This window comes from Amphiprion ocellaris, chromosome 7 (assembly GCF_022539595.1).
Source record: "Amphiprion ocellaris isolate individual 3 ecotype Okinawa chromosome 7, ASM2253959v1, whole genome shotgun sequence".
Lineage (NCBI taxonomy): Eukaryota > Metazoa > Chordata > Actinopteri > Pomacentridae > Amphiprion > Amphiprion ocellaris.
The window spans coordinates 7257052-7264858 of record NC_072772.1 but is presented as its reverse complement, the minus strand read 5'-3'; the positions used below and the strand labels follow the sequence as shown (position 1 = coordinate 7264858).

General features: G+C 42.6%; 1 long non-coding RNA gene across 1 annotated transcript; it reads left to right on the top strand.

The window, feature by feature from the left end:
• Positions 1 to 529: 529 nt before the first annotated feature.
• On the top strand, positions 530 to 4340 carry LOC129349356 (uncharacterized). The gene is made up of 3 exons (XR_008602338.1): positions 530 to 819; positions 2885 to 3010; positions 4109 to 4340. It is a non-coding gene; the product is annotated as an uncharacterized LOC129349356 (long non-coding RNA).
• Positions 4341 to 7807: the final 3467 nt, after the last annotated feature.

Genomic DNA, 7807 nt, shown 5'->3' with positions numbered 1-7807 from the left:
TAGGCGTAGTGAGAGACAGCCAGACAATGGGGTAGAAATAAGAATGAGAACAACTAATATAGCACAGGGTTGCAAGCGGGAATCGAACCAGGGCCTCAGCATTGAGGACCAACTACATGCTTCAGTGGCTTAACCCGCAGAGCTATATGATCACACATGTTGGCTGTCAGCAAAGGTGTATCAATCCAATAGAAAGTCTAGGGGTAGGGTTCGGGTTACAGAGGAAGGTCCTGACAGTAGCAATGTACCAAAAACATGGATATAAAATTATAAATTTTTTCATAATTTAATATTAAGTCACACTAGCCAAAAAATTCTTAGAATAAAGTTGGGGTTTTTCCTTCAGCCGTTGTGGTTGCACTGTACCTTTAGGTTATCTAGATCTACAACGGCTGAAGGAAAAACCATGGATTAATTTCTCAGAATATTCGGCTGCTTAGTATTAACATTAAAAATATTTATGTGTAATATTAATTACCCTATTTTTTTCATTACAACTGTAAGGACCTTCCTCTCCAACCCTAACCCTACCCCTAGACTTTCTATTGGATTAATACACGTTTTCAAGACCAGAACATGTGTGGTCATGTAGCTCTACGGGTTACGCCTGTGATGTTCAGGACTCATTCTTGTATTTTACACTCTCTGATGTTTTCTTTTCTTCATGTCTAGTGTGTGAATCATTTCTGGTTTGTCTCTTCAGTGTCTCATGTGGCCCTGCAGCTTCTCCTCCTCCACCTCCTCCTGAAGCCTTCATCTTCTTCATCATCAGCTGCTCAGTGACTCTGTTGGACGTCTCACCGTGTGGCAGCAGCTCAGGTCAGTGGTGAAGATCCTCTTTATCAGCTCCACACCCACAGACGTAGTGAACGCAGCGTCTGTTGTTGTGCTAATAAGAAGCTGCATCTGAGCAGCATCAGCTCTGTTCACTCCAGCCTCAGTCACACATGGAGTCAGAGCAACACTCTGTCAGAGCTGATTCCTCAATGTTGGATCTGATTAATCTCTCTCTAGTAACAGGTTATGTACCACAGGCTTTTAAGGTTGCTGTAATCAAACCTTTACTTAAAAAGCCCACTCTAGATCCAGATGTTTTAGCCAACTATAGACCAGTTTCCAACCTCCCATTTCTCTCCAAAATTCTGGAAAGAACAGTTGCAAATCAATTATGTGAACATTTACAAAGGAATAGCTTGTTTGAAGAGTTTCAGTCAGGCTTCAGAGTGCATCATAGCACAGAAACAGCTCTGGTGAAAGTTACTAATGACCTTCTCATAGCGTCAGATAATGGACTGGTCTCTATACTTATTTTATTGGACCTTAGTGCAGCATTCGATACAATCGACCACAAACTTTTATTACAGCGACTAGAACATTCTATTGGCATTAAAGGGACAGCACTGGACTGGTTTAAATCCTACTTATCAGACAGGTTCCAGTTTGTGCATGTCAACAATGACTCTTCTGAGCATACTAGGGTTAATCATGGAGTTCCTCAGGGTTCTGTCTTAGGACCAATACTGTTCCCATTATACATGCTTCCCTTAGGCAACATTATTAGGAAGCACTGTATTAATTTCCATTGTTATGCTGACGACACTCAATTGTATTTATCTATGAAGCCAAATGAAACTAATCAGCTAGCTAGACTGCAAGATTGTCTTAAGGACATAAAGACCTGGATGACCTATAATTTCTTACTACTAAATTCAGACAAGACTGAAGTCATTGTATTTGGCCCCAAACATCTTAGAGAATTGCTTTCAAAGCATATAGCTACTCTGGATGGCATTACATTGGCCTCCAGTACTACTGTGAGGAACCTCGGTGTTATCTTTGACCAGGACATGTCCTTTAACTCGCACATAAAACAAATCTGTAGGACTTCCTTTTTCCACCTGAGAAATATTGTGAAAATCAGGAACATCCTGTCTCAGAGTGATGCAGAAAAACTAGTCCATGCATTTGTTACTTCTAGGCTTGACTACTGTAATTCCTTATTATCAGGTTGTCCCAATAGCTCTCTGAAACATCTACAGCTGATCCAAAATGCTGCAGCCAGAGTACTGACGGGAGTTAGCAAGAGAGATCATATTTCTCCTATATTGGATTCTCTTCATTGGCTTCCTGTTAAATCTAGAATAGAATTCAAAATCCTTCTTCTGACATATAAAGCTCTTAACAACCAATCTCCATCATATCTTAAAGACCTGATAGTACCATATTATCCTAGCAGAACTCTTCGCTCTCAGACTGCAGGCTTACTTGTTGTTCCTAGAATCTCTAAAAGTAGAATGGGAGGCAGAGCCTTCAGTTATCAGGCGCCTCTCCTGTGGAACCAGCTCCCAGTTTGGGTTCGGGAGGCGGACACCCTCTCTATTTTTAAGACCAGGCTTAAAACCTTCCTTTTCGATGCCGGATGCTTCAGATGTGTGGCTGTGTTTTATGGTCCTTGTGTCCCACCCCCCCACCTCTCTATCTCTACCCCTCTATCTGTATCCCTCTATCTCTACCTCTACCCCTCTACTTCTATCCCTCTATCTCTACCTTTCTACCTCTTCTGTCCCTCTCAACCCGCCCGGCCAGCAGGCAGATGGTTCCCCCCACATTAGAGCCGGGTTCTGCTCGAGGTTTTTTTCCCTGTTAAAAGGGTGTTTTCCTTGCCACTGTCGCCTTTTGGCTTGCTCTGGGGGTCAGGCATATGGGTTCTGTAAAGCGTCTCGAGACAATTTGACTGTAATTGGCGCTATATAAATAAAATTGAATTGAAAATTGAATTGAACTGAGAGCTCTCAGCAGTTTTCTACCCATTTAAGAACAGGACAAACCGAACAAGCTGTTGTATCGATTTGTCCACGATTTCCTCTCATGTGTCCATTTTAAGGAGTTTGCAGTCAACCAAGGCCGACTCAGAATCACTCCCACCGGGAAGATCTGTGAAGGAAGGTCCACCCGGCTGGTCCAGAAGCTCCGGTCCAGCAGAGCAGCGTCAGGATGGAGACGTAACCGGGTGAGTTAACTAGAGAGGCGACACATTCACATAGAAAATCCAACAATTCCTTCTGTTTTTACCGTTTGTGACTCTGGTAAATGGTGTCATTTTTCAAAGCTGGTGGGTTTTGGGCTTCACAGATTGAACCTAAATGCTTTTCTTAAACAAACTGCTGAGCTGCTGCACAGTGAAATGTTTGAGTGGAGCTCAGGATGAAAGCATCAGAGCTGTTTTACATGTTTTTATGTTCAGCTAATATCATTTCCTCTGGACAATGTTTGTGGTGTTAGAAGTGGACATTTGTAGGGAGTTTTCAGTTGTGATACTTTAATGCATAAATATTTGCAGTGGTGGTTTCACTGCAAGCATCTACTGATGTCACCAGTGAAGTAAATAAAAACAGCATTTGTTGAACTTTACGCCTCTCAGTGTCTGCAGTTAGTTTAGCTGAATCAATGCAAAGATATTTCTATTTTTCTACATGACAGGAATGTCAGTGAAATCCAAATGCTAAGAATAAACAAGTGATCTGCCTGGTCACAGATCCCACTTTAATCCAAAATAAAGACTTTGCAAGGAAATGAACTTGAAATATGAGCCACCAGTAAAAGTTGTGATCAGACAGAAGGGCCTGTATTTTATCTTTGGAGAAGTTTAACATGTAAGTTTGTGCAGCTGATCAGTGGTGAGGCCTGTGGATGACTGGAGATGTGTGTGGACACTTAGACGAAGCAGCAAATGTGTTGACAATGAGTTGTCTTCTCAGAGTCTTGAAGATGTTTTGTCAGAGCTAAGAAAGAAGTAAGAGATCCTGCAGGTGATTGTTGAGTGGTGTTGAGGAATTTGAATGTAGAGGAATAGCAAAGAGATTTTGAAGATATTTAAGCCATAAGTTGTATTTTATTTGTTTGCTGTTCTCTCCCATTTGTAGTGAAGAGAAGTGATTTGACATGAAGAATGTGATTTGTGTGGCTTTGAAATTGTGTTAAAATGTAAAAATGAGTGATGAGGAGAAGAGTGTGACTTTTTAGTATTGTGTTTTTTAGCGTGTTCTTTAAAAGTTGTAGGTAGATTATCTTCTTTTTTTGATTTTGTGGATTTTTTTTTTTCTTTCAGTGTTGATGTCACCGCCTTGACGAATAGAAGAAAAGCCTGTATTTGGGTATGTAGGGCTGGTAGTCCAGAGGTAGTGGTTTGGAACCTGGAGAGTGCAGGTTCAATCCCCCACCCTGCTCAAGCTTTTTTTTTTTACATTTGGGCAAAATTTGCCAAAAATCTGCCTTCGTGCCTTCGTGCCTTCGTGCCTTCGTGCCTTCGTGCCTTCGTGCCTTCGTGCCTTCGTGCCTTCGTGCCTTCGTGCCTTCGTGCCTTCGTGCCTTCGTGCCTTCGTGCCTTCGTGCCTTCGTGCCTTCGTGCCTTCGTGCCTTCGTGCCTTCGTGCCTTCGTGCCTTCGTGCCTTCGTGCCTTCGTGCCTTCGTGCCTTCGTGCCTTCGTGCCTTCGTGCCTTCGTGCCTTCGTGCCTTCGTGCCTTCGTGCCTTCGTGCCTTCGTGCCTTCGTGCCTTCGTGCCTTCGTGCCTTCGTGCCTTCGTGCCTTCGTGCCTTCGTGCCTTCGTGCCTTCGTGCCTTCGTGCCTTCGTGCCTTCGTGCCTTCGTGCCTTCGTGCCTTCGTGCCTTCGTGCCTTCGTGCCTTCGTGCCTTCGTGCCTTCGTGCCTTCGTGCCTTCGTGCCTTGCTTATGGGTAAATCTCCTTGTTTTCCTTTTTCCCGGATCCATCCTTGAAGTCCAGTCCAGTGACACTCCAGACCACAACCTTTCTACTCCACTATCACCCTCCACAAGGTTCCCAGCGGGGATTCGAACCGTGACCGTTCACATGACAGACACACACCCTCTGTGTGCGCTATCTGTCACACAAGGTCCCTGGTGGAGTTTGTTGTAATGATGGTTGCAAGAGGTTGTCATGCAGCAAAAGTGTAAAAAGAGGCTTGAGCTGGATTCCAACCAAGAACCTCCTGGATGAGAGGCAGATAACTTACCACTGCACTATCCTTCCTACTGGGTGTAGCTGTTAGTTTTCGTAAATGATGGTACACAAAAGTATTAAGGAAGTGAAGATAATAAAGGTACTAAGGTACCGGGGAGGCAAAAAACTTACCTCTACACCACCTGTCCTACAAGATGTTGCTCTAACTTTGCTTAAATGATGCTGTCAATTAGTACTGGTGCAACCAAACGACAAATAAAAGGTGTGAGTGGAGATCTGAATCATGTGAGGTTTGTTTCTGAGACTGAATACACCTGATCTCATCTGATCTGCAAAGCTAAGCAGGGTTGGGCCTGGTTAGTATTTGGATGGGAGGCTACCTGGGAATACCAGGTGCTGTAAGCTTTTTACTTCTCCTCACAACCTGAACAACACACTGCTAGCGACAGCTATCAACTAAAACCTCTTGGTTTCTTTATTATACACTCTATGAGGTGGATAAGCTGCAGCTCATGCTGATTTATTGCTGCTTCTGGTTGGAGCCAAAGAACAAAGGCTTCACCTGTTGGAGCAGCTGATGTCCTGCAGCCTCTTCACCACAGAAAGCCTCTGACAGCTTCAATTCTTTACACTCTGACTGCAAGACACCAATCACATAGGAACATTTACATGTATGGAACAAAGAGCTGAGCTGACACTCAACATATGTTTGAGCATTTATTGATAAAGACATTCAAACATGTCTAGAGATAGAACACCAACGCACGGTGTAAGAAAGGTCAGAACAGACTTCACCTGCTCAGGAAACTGAGGTCCTTCAGGGTGCAGGGTGCAATTCTGAGGACCTTTTATGGTTGTGTGGTGGTATCAGCCATCCTGTATGGACTGGTCTGCTGGAGCAGCAGCATCACGGCTGCAGACAGGAAGAGACTAAAGAAACTGGTTAAGAAAGCAAGCTCTGTCTTGGGCTGGTGGTAGACAGGAGGATGATGACAAAGCTGTTGTCTATCATGGAGGACATCTCCCACCCCCTGCAGGAAACAGGACCATCACCGGCAGCTCCTTCAGGGACACACTGCTTCACCCACGATGTTTGAAGGAGGTCCTTCCTTCCTGCAGCAGTCAGACTGTGTTCAATCAAGCCTGCTCCCAGTAGTTCAGATCACCCATGAAGTAACTGCAATAAAATGTAAATAAGTCAATATGTGCAATTTCACAGGGTTTTTTTTTTTTTTTACAAGCATTTCTATTTCTTCTCTAAGGAAAAAGCATCTATTTATATCTGTGCACTGAGTGCTGCTTTTTTTTTTTTTTTTTTAACTTTTTTTCCTATCTGCTACTGCCACACTGAAAATTTCCCCACTGCAGGATCTACCTATCCATCCATCTATCTATGGTCCATCTACCTCCCTACCTATCTATCCATCCATCCATCCATCCATCCATCCATCCATCCATCCATCCATCCATCCATCCATCCATCCATCTATCCATCCATCCATCCATCCATCCATCTCTCTCACAGGTGTGGGGGTTGATTCACCTGTTCTCAATCACCTTAATCCACGAAGGCCCGGTTCTTCATTCTTCCGCTCTCTGCCAGACCACAGACTTTGAAACCAGAACCTTTCTCCTACAATTAGTCTGGTTTCCCCTTTTTGTTTTCACCTTGGTTTACTTATCCTTTCTGTGTTGGTTTTAGTTTCATTCGTTAAATAAACTCCTTGTAATCTTTGACCTGTGTCTGCAGATGTCCTGTGACACCAATGATCCCATCTGATATTTAGCATGTTTTCAATTATTGGTCCCATTTCTTAAAAAAAAAAAAAAAAAAAAAAAAAAGCCCCCTGAAATCTGATCAGATAAATGAATGTGAAACTACTTTGGGTCTGCTGCAGCTGCCTCCCTCTGATCTTTGTCCTGCCCACAGCACAATCTGATCAGTGAAACACTGAAGGACAACTTCAGCATGTAAAACATAAATAAGCAAAGGCTGCAACTCGTGATTATTTTAATTTTAACTTAACTTTATGTGCTGTTCAAAAACTTTATTTTTTCTGCAAATGTGTAGTGATTCCAAATCTTGGTTATTGATCTCCTTGATTACAAAAAAAATCTGTATCGACCCGGAAAAAAAACAAACATGTCAGGCACCCTATGATGTTAACTGTTTGCCTGAATGTTTTTGTTTAAAATCCTCAGTAATAACCTTTGACTGGTTGCTCTTAACCCTGTAAAACTCACTGCTGCAAAAATACAACATCAGCTTATTTTTTAATTACTATTTTCTATTATATATATCTGAAATAAACCCTAATCTGTGGGTCTGACAGCAGCGAGGTCAAAGAAGCTGCCATCAGCTGCTGCACTTCTGTCCGTCCAGCAGATGGAGCCATGGAGCTGCAGTGAAGTGAAGAGCAGCACAAGGCAACCACCACTTCCATCCACTGACGCATTCAATTTGACTGACGCTAATGTTTTATTGACTTCCAACCACTAAACCAATATGATCACTGATGCACTGAGCTGAAGAAGTAATGTTACATTTCAAACATAACTGGGGAAATAACCGAAACTTCTTCCTTAGGAAAGGAGAAAGTATAAGAGTATAAAGGCAGTGCAAGAATAAATAAGAAAAAAACTGTGCAAAAATTGCCCATAGCATTATATACAGATGACTTTATTCTTAAAAAAAAAAAAACAACAAACATGTAGAAGACTATATACAGAGGATCAGGTTTCAGGTATAGATAGATCGACAGATGAATCCTTACTGTGAAAATATTTAAAGACATTGAACATTGTGCAATATAAGGTCAGTCAGCAGCCT